The sequence below is a fragment of the Squalius cephalus genome (genome assembly GCF_949319135.1).
Source record: "Squalius cephalus genome assembly, chromosome: 19".
NCBI lineage: Eukaryota > Metazoa > Chordata > Actinopteri > Cypriniformes > Leuciscidae > Squalius > Squalius cephalus.
This window is the reverse complement of record NC_137140.1, coordinates 21,087,081-21,105,988: the sequence shown is the minus strand read 5'-3', so window position 1 is coordinate 21,105,988 and position 18,908 is coordinate 21,087,081. Positions and strand designations below refer to the sequence as shown.

Sequence of the window (18,908 nt, the reverse complement as noted above, 5' to 3'; positions counted from 1 at the left end):
GTTCCCACAGACTTGTGGTTCATGAGAGAGGAGACGACGTCCAATGGTCTTCCGTCTGTAGGGCCCTTTCATTTCCGCCATGCAGAAAACGCAGACGGAATTGCGGAATCCAATCATAAAAATGTACTGTACTGTATAACGGGGAATGTCACAGAATTTGGCAACATTTGGATGAATGAATTGAAAGTAGGGCTGTACACTTAATCAAATCTATATATGGACTAGTGTCTATGAATTAAGGTTGGGCCGATAGACAATGCCATCGTCCATTGCGATGGCTGATAGACATCACGATCCCCCCCCCCCCATGTTTCCATGGTGACGTGTCATGCTTGGCACATGATTCACCACAGCCAAAATAGCGCTGTATGACAGATGTAGCGCTTTTATTTCTAAATATTAACAAATTGCTCACCATGTCATCAACTATCGTCTATTCCGATTCTCAAATACGTGTAAGTGAGTTTTTGTCATTTAAAAACCTTTATAAATGATCTCGATCTGTAACGTGAAATGAGCGCCGCCATGTTTGTTTGGGCCGCAGTTCAGAGATTCCTGTCTGTTCATCAGTTTCTCCCGAAATACATGAAAGTAAGTTGCCGGTGAACTGGGAGAAGAATAGAGTAAACTTTATAGTTACTTACACTGTGTATCTGATATGAATAAAACACGTCGGCAAATATATTTGAATGGATTGTTATTGCTGCTTCCATAAACACCATTGTGTATTTTACAAACTATAAATGTATTGTTTTGCTATAAATTATGTGTATTTAAATGTCTGAAACCTAAAATAAACATTATGTGGTTAAAAACACTGAATAGTTGTGATATATGACAAGTGCTGAGCACATCCGTCTTTGGCTCAGCACCACTGTAAGCTGGAGAAACTGGAAGAAGTGGTTGAGGAACGACCACTCCCTGAGAGGACAGGGACCTTTCTGGAAATTAACATTTGAACTCTCTCTTGTGAAACTAGCACCATCATTCGAGACGCAAGTCTCACCTAAGCAATCCTACCCCTCTTCCCCCATCCCTCATGCTGAGATCACCAAAATTCACCCAAGAATCTTTATGGTTTAATGTGAATAATTATACAGTATTACACATGTTTGGTATCATTTGAAATGTCTCAGTGTGACTGGTACAAAGGTCTAATTCCCAAAGACGTAAAACAAAAGGTAATAAGGTTTTTAAGAGTTTATAGATAGCTGGCACACAGAGGAGGGTGGGTCTCTAGGCAAATGGTCTCCTACTCCCAAAAGGTGTCAACTCTGAATGTAAATTCCCATTGTTAACAGATGTTTCCATGTGAAAGAAGTTTCTGTCTATATAATGAAATGCAACTAGAGGATCAGGACGATTCTGTAACCCAGATCAGCCCGTGATGCGAAGTGTAAGCAAAACACTTTGCGTCATGTATTTAATAATGTCAAGGTATTGAATCTTCTCTCTTTATTACAGATCATTTGATGTTTTGTATCTATCATCTTTGAACTGATTATGAAATTGACCTGCTACATTTACCTGACATAATAAATTGTAAACATTGATTTTATTCTAACGGACTTCTGCAGAGGCAGTCTTTTGTCACACACTGTCGTACTGAGACAAAATTTGTCATTTCTTGTCATTTGTCAAGTCATTTTGACAGCTTGGTTGGTTTCAATAAAAGCAGTTTTTGGACTAACAAGAAATTTTGAGTTCTAAAACTTAAAGGATGCTTTTATAGTACAATGACCAAAAGTCATATTAAAAGTCATTTTATCTTCTTTGACCACTTTAAGCTTTCTGGGAAAGAGATTTGGTGTCTGATTTGAGCAAACCCAGAACCTGCCTCTGATTAGATGTAAATAATTACACAAATAATTACACCATGTGTGCTTTCATGTTTGTTTTATTTTTTTATGTGGCATATGTGTGATAAAGTTCATAGGGGCGTGTGCGCAAGGCTTGTTACACGTGGAGGTGTAGCGGCATGTAATCACAAGCGCAAATCAAAATAAAAAGCAGCTAAATCACTTGGAGAGGGACAGACAGACTGTGTTTTATATAGAGCACTTTACAGCTCCTCACTGTAAAAGCAGGCTTCATTCAAACACAAGCCTCTGATTGGCTGCCAGTTGGGAATGTTTGCTGCTTGTCTCAGTGTGTTTATGTGAAAGCTGCTGAGTGTGGTAGAGGATCTGCAGCCAGGATTTAGGAAACGTTTGATGTTGCTGTGCACATTCATTATGAAGCTCAGCACATTCGTTGTGTGTGAGGTTAGTATGGTTCATATAATCAACTGCAGAGAACATCAGATAGTGTCTACTCATTGTAGTTGTGCTGCTTTTGTTTTATGTGTGTGATTCAAAATTTAGAACTGCTTCATGCAAATCTGTAACATCGCTTTGCTTTATGTGTTGTTGATATTTATAGCTGTTCATTGTCCCCAAAATGAAAGAAATCAGACTTTTGGATTCTTGTAAGTTCTGAAGAAAACATGTACAGGCAGAAAGCAAGGCAGGACATGTAGAGAACAACAGGCCCAAAATAGAACAGCCTGCCTATGTAATTAAACACAGTATGAGAAATCTTTAAACATGCACATTTACAGTAGACATAGACATTATGAAATTTCACCATTGGTGTTTTATTTTCAGCAAAAATGTAGAAATATATATATATAGACACATTATGGAAAGGTCACAAATTATATTTTTCATTGGAAATATATATTGTTTTATATTTATAACTTTTTTGAGCCATTTTTGCAATTTCTCTTAGCCACTTTGTCCCAAGTTTATTTTTAATTGCCTTCTAGTTTTTTTTTTTTTAGCAGTTCACTTAAATCGCTCAGTAGCATGACATGAATTTAGAAAATTTCAATATTTTCCATGTAGTCTCTCAATTAACTTTTTCCCAGCCATTGACTGAATTTTCCATAATCCATCCATCCATTGACTGAATTTTCCATCCATCCATTGACTGAATTTTCCATCCATCCATCCATCCATCCATCCATCCATCCATCCATCCATCCATCCATCCATCCATCCATCCATCCATCCATCCATCCTTCCTTCCTTCCTTCCTTCCTTCCTTCCTTCCTTCCTTCCTTCCTTCCTTCCTTCCTTCCTTCCTTCCTTCCTTCCTTCCTTCCTTCCTTCCTTCCTTCCTTCCTTCCTTCCTTCCTTCCTTCCTTCCTTCCTTCCTTCCTTCCTTCCTTCCAATGTGAACTGCCCACATAAAACTACAAAAAACAAACAAACATGAAGGCACAGTGGACTGTCTCATATCTCGTACCTGGACATGGCAGGATAGGATGAATTTGGATATCAGATAAATATACACCGTACTCCCTGATGGAGACAGCATGAGGATTTATTTCAGCGATCAGAGAGCTCATACTGTTGGCTTTCAACTTGGTGGCTTTAGATCTGTTATCTATATCTAGTGAGCATCCATGCCAGGGCTGTAATTAAAACAAGGTTTCTATTGGCAATTTGAGACAAAGCTTTTTAAAGAAAGAGCCCCTGCGTTTTCCCTCCTAGTCTTCCCAAAGGAAGCTAAACTTTCTCTGAATCTGGCATCTAGACTACACTGCTGAATAGACAAAGTACCACACTTCTCTCACTTCTTTTCTCTTAATATAGCTAAATTTTAATAATTGTAAGACTTATTGGGACTGCATGGGCAATGCAGTGGATTGGCCATGATGTCATATACAAAAAATGGAAATGTACACTATGTTGTAATAATTTGTATATTTAAGAGTTAGTATATTTATTACTATTAATATGTAATTTATATTTTTTATTTACATTTATATTTTATAGGCAATGCTTATAATTATATAAAATTAGTCATAAGTTACAATGGGCCGCTTTCGGGGGAAACACATTTTTATTTTGGACAAACACTCAACATTTTTGACTGGTTTCAGTTTTATTCTAGGCTTTCAAATAATGTTATGCAAGTTCAGTTCATTACATTACCTAAAGGAAGTAATTCGGTGTCCATATCTGTTAGTTAGCTAGAAATCATAATGCTACAATAATAAAAATGTATTAAATATATTTACTATTTTATAAATGCTATTTAGCTTAAACTTTTATTGCTTATTTAGTGTTCTGTTCAAAAGTATATTTATTACTATTAATATGCACTTACTTAAGTAAAGTGTTTATGTACATTTAGATTATATATTCTATTTAAATAGATCAAACAGTGTTATTATTTATTTATTTTAAGTAATAATAATAACAGGTACAAAGAATGTGAAGAACTTGAATGAAGAATGTGAAGAATTGTAAAGAAACTGCTAAAAAAATAGCTGAACCATTATGGTAAACTTATTGTAACATCTAAAAATACACATTTGTGTGTATGTATATATGTGTGTGCGCATGTGTTTGTTTGTTTGCTTATTTATTGAGCTAAGTGCTGTGTGTAATAAGTGCAAGTTTGTAATAACTAGGCCTGGAGCTTTTCAGTAGCCTACTTCTGCTATCTGCTAAGCTGCTTTTAAAGTATGTTTTTAGTAAAGTAAAAATATTACTGTATTAGTTGTAAAGTGTTTTCAGTCATACTGCACTTGCTCTTCAAGTGTGGGAGTTTGCAGTAACTCCTTTGAGCAAACAGATGGTCTGATCTCTGACCTGAGCTAATCAGGCACAAATTTGGCATGTCAAAAACCTGTCTTCAAGTCCTGCGCCTCCAATGCTATTTACATACTCCCCAAGCCCAGATTTTCCCTTTTTGTCTTTAGTCCGCGTGACATCCGAGTTCATCCATCCTGTTTTAAATTGAAACATTACGACATCACCCCCTCCCCTCAAAACGGTCTTGTTGAAATCAGATTAGATAACAAGATTAACCCCAGAGGTTTAGACCTGCCGCCTAGCAGTGCTAGTCACAAAAAAAGAAAAAAAGAAAAAAGGAATGTGTGTTTTTGAGAGCAATTTTTTAACTTCAGGTTCTTACCATTGCCTTATTATTTTGTGATGACAATGCTCCGCTGATTTGAGACATTTCAGGAATGTACATGTTAATACCTGTTGCAGCCACTGGAATTCAACAAGATGACAGTAGAAGAAGATGTACCAACCCATTTTTAGAAATGGGTGCAGCAGTGCTTAGCTAACAGTTTTTTCCTGTAAACAGCCTATTCGCTGTGGGGATGGTATAGGGATGAGGGAGATTAGCTTTCCATCAAGACGAAGTAGTGGGGAAGAAGAAGAGAAGCCTAGGGCGGTTGCTTTTCTTTGTTAGGCTTTCTGCTGTGTGGCCTTTCCTGTTTGGTTTCCATATACTGCATTTGAACCCCTCTCAACAAACCTCTTTTGATTTCTTGCAGGACGACAGCCTACAGTTCCAGTGGTCCCAGGCTTGGGGAAATTATTAACCAGAAACAAAGCACAACAGGACACTGGTAGGTTCTGTGGCCTTCCCTCTTGTTCAGTAGCTGAATATGCACTATGTGACACGCTCCATCAAAAAGAGACTTGAGTTGCTATGGGCCACTTTTGATTGCTTTGGGTTTTGTTGTTTTTGATAAAACAAAATTCATTCCATTTACCTTCATATCTGTTACTTTGCTAAAACTCATATGAAAGTTATATTGTTCACATATATATATATATTGTTAAATACATGCACACTATTATAAATAGGTTATATTTTATTACCTAAACAGTTATTTATGTCTTAATATTTTTAATGTACACTACCTTTCAAAAGTTTGGGGTCAGTTTTTTGGAAGGAGATTTTTTTGAAAGAAAGTAATACCTTAATTCAGCAAGGATACATTAAGTTGTACATTACGTGACAGTAAAGACATTTATAATGTAAAAAAAATCAAATAAGCCTCTTTAACTTTTCTATTCATCAAAATAGTGCAAAGTCTACAAAAACTACACAATATTCATCAAGAAAAAATTAAGCAGCACAACCATTTCAATTGTGAAAATTATAAAAAAAAGAAAATTATCACTAAATCCGTTTAATAAAATGATTTCTGAAGGATCAATGGGTAATGGCTGTTGAAAATCTGCCATTACAGGAAACATAAATCACACATTAATCTCGAAATGTGCTTCTGATTCAGAATGACACAAAATGTTTCATGCAGATTGTGTCCCTGAGTAACATATAGTCTACTTCTGTGAGACTTCCTTGGCTCAACTTGGCTACCAAATAGGGTCAATGCGATGGCTTCGGGAAAAATGTATTCTTGTGATAATTTTTTTTATGACAGTTGTGGGAGTGGAGGCTTGGTGTTCAAAATGCCTTGGTATAAATGGCATCTAGTCTAGCCATTCTTAAGAAGGAAATAGGAGACGCGCATTCTCTGAATTCCAGCCTACTGTACATCTGGCTGAAAAATGTGCCCCTTCCCAGCAACAAGAGTTTATAATACCTCCAAATTGAATTCAACACCCTTTGAGCCCACTTGCCAACTTTGATTTGTATTCATGTAGAGTATGTGATATGCATTTTTCAGCAGGTTATCCCAGTATGACAGATGTCCTGTGCTGGGTTCTCATGTTGAAATGTGCTGGGTTCTCATGTTGAAAAACAGCTACGGTATCATTTAGAATAGGAGGTGTTTTCTACACCTGTTTGCAGCTAGATCGTCCTCTACTGAAGCTTAGCTATGTCACAAATGAAAACAGAACTCCTCTTTCTTGCTCGCTCTCTACTGTCCCACAGGCAGCTGCTGTAGATGAAGTATAATTGCAGTGTAATCCTGGCACTAGTCCCAGGGCTTTAGGAAAAAAAGAAAAAGTTGACTAGATAATACCAGCTGTTTGCTGTTGCACAGATGTTGGAGAGAGCACCGTAACAAAATATATCAGTTTCCACAAAATTGTTAAGCAGCACAACTATTTTCAACATTGATAATAATAATGAATGTTTCTTGAGCACCAAATCAGCATATTAGAATGATTTCTGAAGTATATGAAACTGAAGACTGCAGTAATGGCTGCCATTACAATCAGCTTTGCCATTACATTTTAAAATCTTAGGGATGCACCGATATGGACATTTTGTCTGATACTGATAACTGATAATTCTTTATATTTGAAAGCTGATAATCGGTATATTGGCTGATAAACCTAAATCTAAATTTTTATATAATTTTTGAGAGCCTGATTACAAAAGAAAAAAAAAAAAATTCTCACCATTAAAAGCCATGTCCCAAGCACACAATTATAATGTTCTCATTATAATTTAATGTAGCCTATATGACAGACTTGCGCAGCACATGTTGCACATGGAATTTTCCTTTTTCTAAAGTGATTCCAATCATATTTCAAACAATTCAAACAACCATCATGCTTCTGAAGGGTCTCAGCTGAAGGAAATAATCCATTATTTATCTGCTTTAATATATCTGCTAAATTTTCTTATGAACATATATCGTCCGATACCGATATGGTGGCTGATATATTAATGCATCTCTATAAAATAGTTATTTTAAATTGTAATATATATTTATATATATATATATATATATATATATATATATATATATATATATATATATATATATATATATATTACACGAGTACAATTTTACTCCAGTTTTGATCAAATAAATTGAGCCTTGGTGAACATAAGAGATGTCTTTCAAAAACATACAGAATATTACTGATCAAACTTAGTATATATGATTTATATATGCCTAACTTGTGTGTATGCAAGTTAGGCATATATAAATCATATATACTAAGTTTGATTTTACAGGCTACTAACAAACCAGTCTACACTAATGGGTTTGTTGACTGCTCACATACGCTGGTTCATGCTACATGCCCCAGTTTTTAGGGTAAAACCAAACAAACTGTTTTGGTTAAATTGAAAAATCACTGTCGAAAACAAGGCACACATTTAGAAAAACAGGGTAGCATACAGATGCAAAATTAATGGGTAGCCGTGAAGTTCCCAGAACTTTCCTTACATAAAACACTAGCTTAGGCCAGAATGATTTACCTTGTTGGTTTATGCTGTTTTGGTATTAATAGTCTGGCAGGTGGGCTAACCCTAACTCTTTCCCAGAAGTGGTGACACTGGTTGAACAGGGAACTTGCTGGTTAAACTAGTTAGAAAAGTCTGTTTGGGGCATCAGTATCCAAAACATGACACATGTTTCTGAACAGCTGTGGTGGTGTTCTCTTTCTATTTTGTTTGAAATTCTGAAATTGGTGTTGCAGAAAAGAAACCAGAGCCAAATGTGATATGCATTTTCTTTGGCGGACTCTCAATGAGTAAGAGGCCCTGTACCTGTGTTATAGGGCTTCACGCTTTGGGGTTAGAGGGGAATTGGGGGAGCTAGAGTTTACAGTATTTTTTTTATTTTTTTTCAGTTACAGTCTAACGTTCTTAACACCTCATAAATTGCACCTGCTGCGACGCCACCGAGGCCTGATGAACTTCAAGCACGCTGAGGGGAAGTGAAGTAAGCAGTGAGATCTGTGTGGGATATTGCTTTTCCGTGACTCCCCGTCTCTTTCTTTGAGTTGCCTCCTTTCAAAATGAGAGTGGTCTTAAGATTGGATATAGATCTCACAAATTGCCTAGTTTGGACACAGTGAAAACAAAGCGGAGTCAGAGTGTCAGTAAATCAGTAAGTTCTGTGTGTCCACCAAAGCCTTATATATATATATATATATATATATATATATATATATATATATATATATATGTCCATATAATCCACCAAATTTGTTTTTTTGTCTTGAGCTTAGTAATAAAAAAATTAAATAATTAAGAAGTATGAAAATAATTGTATATCCAAAATAATCAAATGTAGTAACTGAATTTTGACCAGATATCAGATTATCAAATTATAATTAATTGCATAATTTAGTAAAGAATCACTGGCTTGTTCAAGAACCCTTACCCTGTAGTGGCAGGCTAAACTTTTGTACCATCCCCCGATACAGTAGGTAAAATGTAAAAAAATACAAGGCGTTCAGAAAGAAAAGTACAGTACGTACTGTCCTGGGGCCCTCATTTCTCCAAAGTAAGCTGCAGTGCAAGAGTGCAAGAGCATACACGTGCAAGAGTGTTTCTGGCTTTTGACACAGATTTGTGTGCACAGACCTTCTACACACATCATTGATTTTTCTAACCTCTGCAATATGCCACTCCTGCATCAATGAATGGTTTCCTGGAAGAAAAAAATGATCCATAGACCGTCTGTACAGAACACATAGACTGAATCTCACCCCCATACCTCGGTTTCTTTTGCTTTCCTTCACTGCAAAGCTGCTCAGGTTTTCCTACAGCCTGTTAATTTGGGACATTAGGTAAATAGAGCAAGGGGGAAAGTAAGTGTCCCGTTGCTTGACACTTCCCTCCTACATTGTAGCATTAACAAATGTTTATTTGAGAGTTTTAGGACAGGCTAGTCTCATGTAGCCGGATCTTTGACTAAACAACAAAAGGTATATATCCTCGGTGCAACTTAAAAAAATAAAATAAAATAAAAAAAATGCTCACTTGTGACCATCTGAGTAACATATAAAATGACCACCCACAATTTGTTTAGTTTTAAAGGTGCTCTAGGTAACTTTTTAACCTTAACTGAACAGCTTCGGAGTCAGTGGAATGGTTATATTACTTATTTCGGGTTGAATGGTGGTGGTTTCGCACCCCCCTGGTGCCCGAGAGCGGAAAAAACTCACTTGCAACTTTGGGACGCGGGTCGGTGTCAGGAAGTATCGCGTGATATCAGGTCTCGCGATGTAACGAATTGCTTGACGGCACTGCACACGTACACGCCCCTATTCAAGCACCGGCGGGCTAGCTATAAGCAAAGAGCAACGATAGATTGAGTTATGGCTGAGGCTGAGCCTGTAAAAAAGAAGCAGAAAGCTAGGAAATCTTTGTCGGAGGACCAACGAAAGAGGAAACGGGAGACTGACCGAGCAAGAAGTCAGACTCGAGTAAATATATCGGACCGGCTTTTTCAGAATGGTGAGAACTGAGAGAAACAGAAGCCTGCAAAACGGATGCTGACCTGCTGTTGCACTTGTAAGTTAAGTATCTTTGGAATAAACTGTGTTTAATATTTAAATTTCAAGTAATTGCGACCTCAGGATGTTTGCTATTGTCTGTAAAGGTTTTTATTATGATCGCTGTCTGTTAGGGGCTTACTAGTACGCTAGATACTATAACTTTGATGTTAGCATTGTCATAGCGAACACGTTTGATTTCTGTAGTTGTTTGGCCGTTCCTCTGTCGGTTTTAGTTGTGTAACTTACACTTTTATTATGTCACTAAGTCAACGCGTCTGATAGTAGGCAATATCAGACGCGCAAAATGTTGCACATATCATGATCGAGCTAGAAAAAACGTTCTGATGTTTTCTTAGACAAGCAAAGGTAAACCATCATTCTACCAGATGAACTTATAGACCTTGCTAATATAACTTTAGACAAATATTAGCCTCCGATATATATATATTTTTTTTATGCTCATGCCCATTCTCCCAAAAACAAACAAACAAACAAACACGAAAGCAGTAGTTCGCCTCGTTCATATCGTTCGTTCCCGGTAAAAATACTAGTATGCATGACAACACAATAAATAAAAAAATCGCCATCAGTTGGAAAGAAAGTATTGCTTTACTTGCCTCGGTAGACATAACTGGTTTTGAAATAGCCGGTTCCTCTGCTCAGCTAGGTTGACAGCTGATCAGCTGGGTTGCTCGTGGCGAGGGGGGAGGGACAACAGTTCGTTTTTACGACAGAGTGTTTGAAAGCATTATACTACCAGACACTAGGGGGAGCTCGTAGAGAAAAAACACTCAGACTTGCATAGTGTCCCTTTAAGTGATGTTTAGGGGTGAGAGTATCTGAACGGAAAACACTGGAGAAAATAGTAGAAAATGTAATACGATTTTTGCCTGTCCAAAACTAATAAGTAGATCATTATGACAGATGTAATCATGTGTAATATACAGCTCTGCTCATGCACCTCATACTTTCAACTTTCAAAGATTTGATCTCCTAATGGTTATTATAGTTAACTACAATTTAACATTTTTGTTATTTGAAATAAAATAATTATGTTCACACTATAGATTTGGGTCCAATTCTCACTATTAACTTACTATTAGCTACAACTTTTGCCCCAGTAAACTCCTAATTACTGCTTATTAATAGTTAGTAATGTAGTTGTTCAGTTTAGGTGTTGGGTAAGGGATGTAGAATATGGCCATGCAGAATAAGGGCATTAATATGTGCTTTATAAGTACTAATAAACAGCCAATATCCTAGTAATATGCATGCAAATAAGCAACTTTTTAATAGTGAGAATTGGACCTAAACTAAAGTGTTACCAAAGTTTGCTGTATCAGTCTCTTCATTGTAAACATGATTTTGTTTCCATGTGGAAAAAAACGTATAGATCTTGCATAAAGTCAGCCAATCAAATTAGAGCTTGCCAGATCGAGAAAGTACTCTCCATATGGTCGCTGAATGTTGCATGTGGCTTTCCATGGGTGACACAAGTTTGTTTTCAAATGTAAAACCAGATTTCTAAAATGTAGGTCTGCCTGTTTGCTCATGATCATGGCAACTCTGTCAGCCCTGAGCTATTTGTGTCATGGAAAGCCGAGATTTCACGCTGGTTTGCTATCCACGTTGTTGTGCTGATATGAATTGCTTGCTCTAAATTTTAACTGGCCTTGTCATTATAAATCCCCAGATCCATATTTTAAATGTCATATGGTTAATTTAAAAGGCTCAAATGTTACCACCCAGGGTAGTTTCAGTGTGAATAGCTCTTGTGCCCCTCTCCAGGTGTCTAATAAGCTTCATTATGAAAAGGAAAGTCACTAGTCCACCTCTAAGGGGAACATACATTATTTTTCATACACATGAAAGCAGTTGCCTGCTTGAAAGTGTGGTTTTTGCCCTTTGGGTGAGCGTGTACAATGTGATTCATATGAGAGAGAGAGAGAGATAGAGAGAGAGAGAGAGAGAGAGAGAGGAACTTCCTCTCTGTTTAGTTTAAAAGTGGATTAGACATGGATGTGGAGACTTCCTGGGGAGCTCACAGCATGGGACGCACACAGACAGGGAGGTTCACGACAGTCTGTTTTTTGTGTTCATCTGCTCAATCTTGTTAATTAAACTGTTGCTGCCTATGTTTTCCACAAATTCAAAAAACCTGCTCTTTTAACAGCTTGAGGTGCTCTGTATTTGTAAGGATTTCTATGGTCATTTTGAATTTCCAACGTAGAAGTATGAATCATGAAAACAATATCTGCAAAACAATATAATTCTTCAGGAATCAGGGCTCAATTGTACAGGTCAGCGTTTGCTCAGTTCTTTCATTTTCAGGTGCCCTACCGCAGAAAAATAAAAAGATAAAATAGATTTAGCAATGTATTTTTATTAGAGATGCACGGTCGACTGGATATAAATCGTAATCGGCTGGTTTTTGCTCCAAACACACGACTGGCTGTTTATTTTTTTTATTATTTTTTTATTTAGGCTTTATCTCTGTTCTGCACAAACTTCATTGCAACAATTTCCTAAAATGTCAAATATTACGAAGTCTGTAAACATGGCGTTAACACAGACCAGAGACTTGACACACTGAAGATGGATGAAAAGAGGAGAGCACAGATGTGCCAGCAGAGAAAATACTATACAGGCACAGCAAGCTCACTGTTCGCTATACTCAACATTTGGAAGAAAAATATTCAATATTCAATGGCAGGTCTCCAAATGGTCGCATTTTTGCTACCTTTTTTCTTGCCGATCGCACTGGTAAGACCTGCTAATTTCTATTGCTCCGTAAAAGACTGTATTGCATATGAAAAACATAAAATGGCAAACACTGTAAAACGCGTAACACTGTTACCACACAGTGCTTGGAGATCCAGAGAGAAGGTGTTTGAATTCACCGCAGTATTAACATTGTTGCAAGATCTAGTGAGAAGCATTCAAATTCATGAATGATGTGGAAACCAGGAGAAGCATTGTGCCATGAACAAACAAGATAGAGAAGGCTTTTAAGTTCACATATCACCAACATTCAGCATGGATTTAATCTTTTTTTTTTTTTAACGATGACCAAAAAAAAACTAACAAAAAAACATTTCTCCCTATACATTTGTTGTTGTTGTTGTTAATAAGTTAATTTTATCTGCATCTCAACTCAAACGCAGTGCTTTACTGTCATCTGTGCATTTCCAAGAAGTAAAAGTAGTGTTATTAGTTACTGTACTTATTAATGCAAAACAATATGAATATAATAATAACTAAATAGTAATTTTATGATTTATGATTAAAAATCCCTCCACCCCTTAGCTACCAGATCATATGCTGGTTCCCACCAGAACTTAGTGGCACCGGTGCTAATGCTCTCAAATGTTAGTCTATAGCCCTTTATTGGGGTCGGGGGTTTATATGAATGTATCTCTGAAGGGAACTGACTGTTTTCAGAAATGTTTCAATGGCATTTCCTTTTCCTCTTACCTCCGTATATTGCCTATTAAAGTAGTGTTTATAAGCACAGCACTCCTTTCTGTACCGCTGTAACAAAAAAAAAAAAAGGCTATATTGCTGTTATTACATAAGCGCCACCTACTGACAGAGAGTGAATTTACATTTCATTCAGTCTATCTGCTGTTACGTGCAGGTATGTTTTATGTAGCATAATTTCACAAAGCTCAAGTCAGACCATGTTGTTTTTGCTCTAAATCTTGAAATAAAAAACAACTACTCATGTTACATTTACGTGCTTGTGTAGCAGTTTTTTTGGGATCATGATTAAAATGCAGAAAAGAAAAAAAACAACAATCGGCAACAGGTATCGTGATTGGCCCATTTTCTTGTCTGTAATTGGAAATTATATAGCTGTAATGTAGATTTATATAAATATAAGATATAAAATTACAAACATGCTTGTTGGACAGTGAGGAGATATGATGCAAAACATTACTGATGAAGTCACATTGCTCTCAAATCTATGTCAGCCATCTAACAACGTTACTTTGATTATGTGCACTGCAGTACATCACAGATAAGTACATTTTTAAGTACGCAAGGTATAAAACCATGTATATAAGGTCAACAAATGTAAGATTTATTGAACACCACACATCTGTCAACTGGCCGAAACTCTTAATCCATCCCTGTGTCATCTTTATTGTTGAGCTATGATGATGTTGTGACATTTTTCCTTTTATATTCCCAGATTGACACATTTAAATGCACATTGTAAATATCCAGATATTCCGCTTCTATTTAGAGCTAAATAACTGATGAAGCCTGACATGGTAAAGCTAGTCACCATAAATGTTGAGCTCTTATTCAAAATACTGAGAAATATCGACCTCTCGCAAACACAACTTGGGTATTTCCACCCAAACGCATAAAGAAGACTAATACGAATGGCTGAACATCAGAAGATATTAATCCACAGATGGGAATAATTTGGCGTGTTCTACGTTTTGAAGCAGAATGACTTACTGTTTTCCCCCCTGAGAGGTTCATTTTGTAGTTTGTGACATCTGTTAAAAATAATCCAAGAGGCTTTACCAAATTTTTGTTAAATTCATGTAGTAGCACAGTGCCAGCAATGTTGAATAACATCACAATTACATGTGACAATATTCTAATCGGCCTATTTACATTTTGATACATTATAGTTCAAGAGGATATGGTGGATTGAATTGACATTTTTAATGTTGTTAAGTGTTGTTAATTGTGCCAGATGTGTAGTGAGACAAACATTTGCATTATTTAAAAGGAAAATGCAAGTGTGTTTGTTTTGCTACATCCTCTCTGTTAGTGGTGATGTTAGGAAAGATAAGGAGGCGGATTAGCACACAGAGCCTCCTGCCTCTGCCTCATTACTATGTTGTTTAATCAGCTAATTAGTTTGATTATGAATCTCTCATACGGATACTCCATGATAGCATCCTATCCCCAAGGGGTTGGTAGTATGACCAAAATGTTCAGGCTAATTGTATTGAATTATGTGTTTTTACTAGATATTGAACTAATACATTTAAAAAAAATAAACAATCAGTTTAAATATAATTTATAGTAACCGGATAGCTAATATTATAAGTATGATGCGTATTATAAAATTTTACAAAGTTAAAAACAAAAGATATAACCTGTTAACCTGTTTATTTTGTCATTTTAACTGTTGGAAACAGAGCGTAAAAGTGGACTTCAAAGATTTCTTATCCTGTTGCGCCATCTATAGGCCACGATCAGGGACTAGTCGGCGTCAAGCTTAAAGTGTCATGGCAGAGCATTAAAGTTGACTAGTCTGTGCAACCCCTAATATACACTAACTTGTTTGGATTAGCCACCTTGTAAATATATTTTCATTGTTGACTTTTTTTACTCACTATCTAATGTAGTATAAACTGTATTATCTCATTTGACATTTTCCACCACTGTTTGGCCATTGGTCCCTGTCCTACTCTCTCCCATTTCTTTCTCAAATGCCTTTTGCTGATTATGACCATTATCAGTGTCACCTGTACAGGTGTTTCCACCTCACCCCAACCGTACGGATGCAGTTCCTGTAGGGAGGGATTAGGGTCGTCGGATAAGAGCAAAGCTGAAATTCCAACCAGTTCATGATAGCTTTCAACTTTAACCCAGATGAAATACCAACAGCAGGAAGACAATTAAGCCAGTCAGTGGTGTCTTACCCTGCCTCCATTTCCTTACATGGCCTTAAGAACAGCGGTGGCTAGATTCTCACTCAACAAATGCTTTCATTTCACTCTGCTTCATGTGCTATTAGTTTTGCAAATGCTCATTTAATGTAAACATTGCCATAAGAGTTGTTCAACCCCACAAACATGTTACCAGACAGGTCTCGGGAGCTATGGACCCTGAATTCCTTCCTGAGTTATAAGTTCCTTCCTGAGTTGAAATGTTAATTCTTACTGTTTGCTAAGCTGGATCATATCCCAAGGTAATATCATCTTCTTGCTTAATTAAACAAAACATAAATGGATTTAACCATGGAATGTGTGGCGTATAGTATAACTAGATGAGTGGTTGTTTAATAGTGTCTAGACCTTATAGATGGTGTTGTGATGCAAGTGGAGTGACAAGAATTTTTAGGTCACATAGTTTTGAGTTGGTTGAAGAAGACTTGATGAGACCTGTGCGATCCTGCCTCGTATACGTGTCTATTTACTGTATATTATATAAGGTATATGTAGTGTCTGTGCACAGTGTGCAGGTATTTTAAATCATGACAACTTTCAAAATAGTTTTAGTATGTTAATAAATATGGCAGTGTTAATTTATTTGGTCTTGGCAGACTCGATCTGCTATGCTGCTGTTGATTATTGATGCTACTGCCAATAGATTCACTGCCACCCTGCTGTGAGCATATAAGCTGCTACTGCATGAATAGACATACATAAATATCATAGCAGATCTGGGCAGGTGGAGCTGGGGGAGGTGGAGGGTTTCAAATGATCTCTGATAACCTCCTGCAGGACTAGTCTTTAGCAAACACTGAACCAGACTATTTAAATGTTGAGCAAGCAATCTCTGATCTCAGGATCAGAAGAGCAAATGCGGTTACACATAATCTTTTACATGCCTTCGGACCTCTGATTGATCGTTAATACTTTTTTTAAAAAAAAGAAAAATATTCGTTGATGACTTTTTTCCATGACTAAGATGAGACGACACCAATGTCATTAATTAATAACTCAGCCTATAGCAATGGAATATCGCAAAAAAAAGACGAGACTAAAATGTAGTTAAAAAAAAAATATATATATATATATATATATGAAAAAGCTACTTAAATGTCCTAATTTTACTAAAGCCTAATCCAGGCCTATGTCTTGGCATTTTAGTCTAGTTTTAGTTAATGAAAACTGAAGCATATTTTCGTCTAATACGATCTAATATTTTTAAATGATAAAATTTTTAATTACATTTTAAAAAAAAAATAGCTTACTAAATTAAAGGTGCTCTAAGCGATGTCGCACGTTTTTTAGGCCAAAAATTTTTTTTTCACATACAGCAAACATCTCCTCACTATCCGCTAGCTGCCTGTCCCCTGAACACACTGTAAAAAAACGCGGTCTCTGTAGACAGCCCAGGCTCCACAAACGGCAAGAAAAACAAACTAAAAATGTATATTCTTGAGAATTTTGATATGGCCGACACTAGACCAAAGAGACGACGTTCCGATGAAAAATAAACAAGGAAGTCGGCGCCGATGGCCTCGTGGTCAGCGCGCCGACATGTAGCGCCGTTGCGCTTGGGCGGCCCGAGTTCGAGTCCCGGCTCGTGGACCTTTCCCGATCCCATCCCCCGTCTCTCTCCCGCCTCACTTCCTGTCAACTCTCTACTGTCCTGTCCCAATAAAAGGCAAAAATCACCAAAAAATAAAATAAAATAAATAAATAAACAAAGAATAGGGAAAAGGAGAAGGAACGCGCGAAGTCCTGAATTTACTTCAGAAAAGCGTTCAAAAGTTGTTGAGAACTCCGCAGGCTTCCAATCTGAAATTCAGGTGGCTCTGTTTTTGCTGGACAGGTGGGTAAATCCAGTTTGGTTTTTCTAAATGGTTCATGACTGTTCGGGACGGGATGAGGAGGAGGGAGGGTCGAGCTAGCCTCCGTTGTGTTTGACAATACTTTGAACGTCAACAAGAAGTGACGTCACCCAACATCGCTTAGAGTACCTTTAATGAATAAATTGATATATTTCAAGATAAACATTTATTGGACTGAAGTAAATTAACAAAATATGTTAAAATATAAGTATCAAATCAGGCTTTTGAGGAATGTTTATTTGTACATCACTCAAATCATCATTGTATTGCATTGCATTGTCACACCGTTAAAACTACAAAGCTTTGATCATAAAACTAAGCAATTAAATATCATATCAGAATATCAGCTGTCAGAATTTCATCTTTTTTGCCATGAATAAAAAAGTTTGGGCAATTGAATAAATGAATAATGTAATATATATATAATTATTTTTATTTTTTTTTAGTTTTTTTAGTTTTCATATTTTGTCTTAAGTTTCAACAAGCTGCTCTATTTTTATGAAACAATTATTTCATATGTCTGGCTTTACAGGGTTAATAGACAAGGGACGTTTTGAACTGTCCTAGGTATCCGAGACCATGTTCTTTTGAAAGAGGAAAAGGTCTCTGACTCAGTACTTGCCTTTGGACAGTTGGGGTTTCTCAGAAATGTTCTGGTGCTACACGCTATCTCGGTCAAAGATCAAAAGCTAAAACTAAAGTGAACCTTCTGTTGCTGTGGCAACAAAGCAGGATATGAAACGACTATGCCGCAGGAAAGAGGGGACTTCCCCTCTGTGCACATGTGAAAGTTTTAATGGGAGTGTTTAGGGGGTGTGCACATTTTTTTCAATGAACGCTTTTTTTTTAACTAGTAGTGCATTAAATGTGTATATGTGCACTGAAATTAGAAACAAGAAGGTGTGTGCTGCTCCAATTACCAGTGTGTAACGGATACTGTGCTGATAACTCCTTTTTATTGCTTACGTATCAACTTCCATTGACTTTGAGGGGTGTAAGAGAGCGACATCTTGTTTTTTTTTAAATGGTTATTGTCACACCTTTACAGTTGTCTTGCTCACACTGCAAAACACAATTTTCTTCAGTATTTTTTCTTGTTTTCCAGTATAATAAATATTTTTTTATTTTATATCATAAATATATTTAAGTGGTAACACTTTACAATAAGGTTCATTAACTATTAACTAACTTTATGCATTATGCATGAACTATCAGGAACTAAAAATGAACAATATATTTATTACAGTATTTATTAATCTTTGTTAATGTTAATTAATAAAAATACAATTGTTCATTGTTAGTTCATGTTAGCTCATGTCCATTAAATATGAACAGATACATCTTTG

The 18,908-nt window shown here is 36.5% G+C and overlaps 1 protein-coding gene across 2 annotated transcripts in view; it reads left to right on the top strand.

Annotated features, from left to right (window-relative positions):
• thrab (thyroid hormone receptor alpha b) overlaps positions 1-18,908 on the top strand; it is a 166,096-nt gene that overhangs the window by 65,992 nt on the left and 81,196 nt on the right. For both annotated transcript variants that reach the window (XM_079850511.1, XM_079850512.1), the window contains one exon: positions 5,342-5,416. The gene's annotated coding sequence lies outside the window, so the exon portion shown is untranslated. The remainder of the gene's footprint in view (positions 1-5,341; positions 5,417-18,908) is intronic.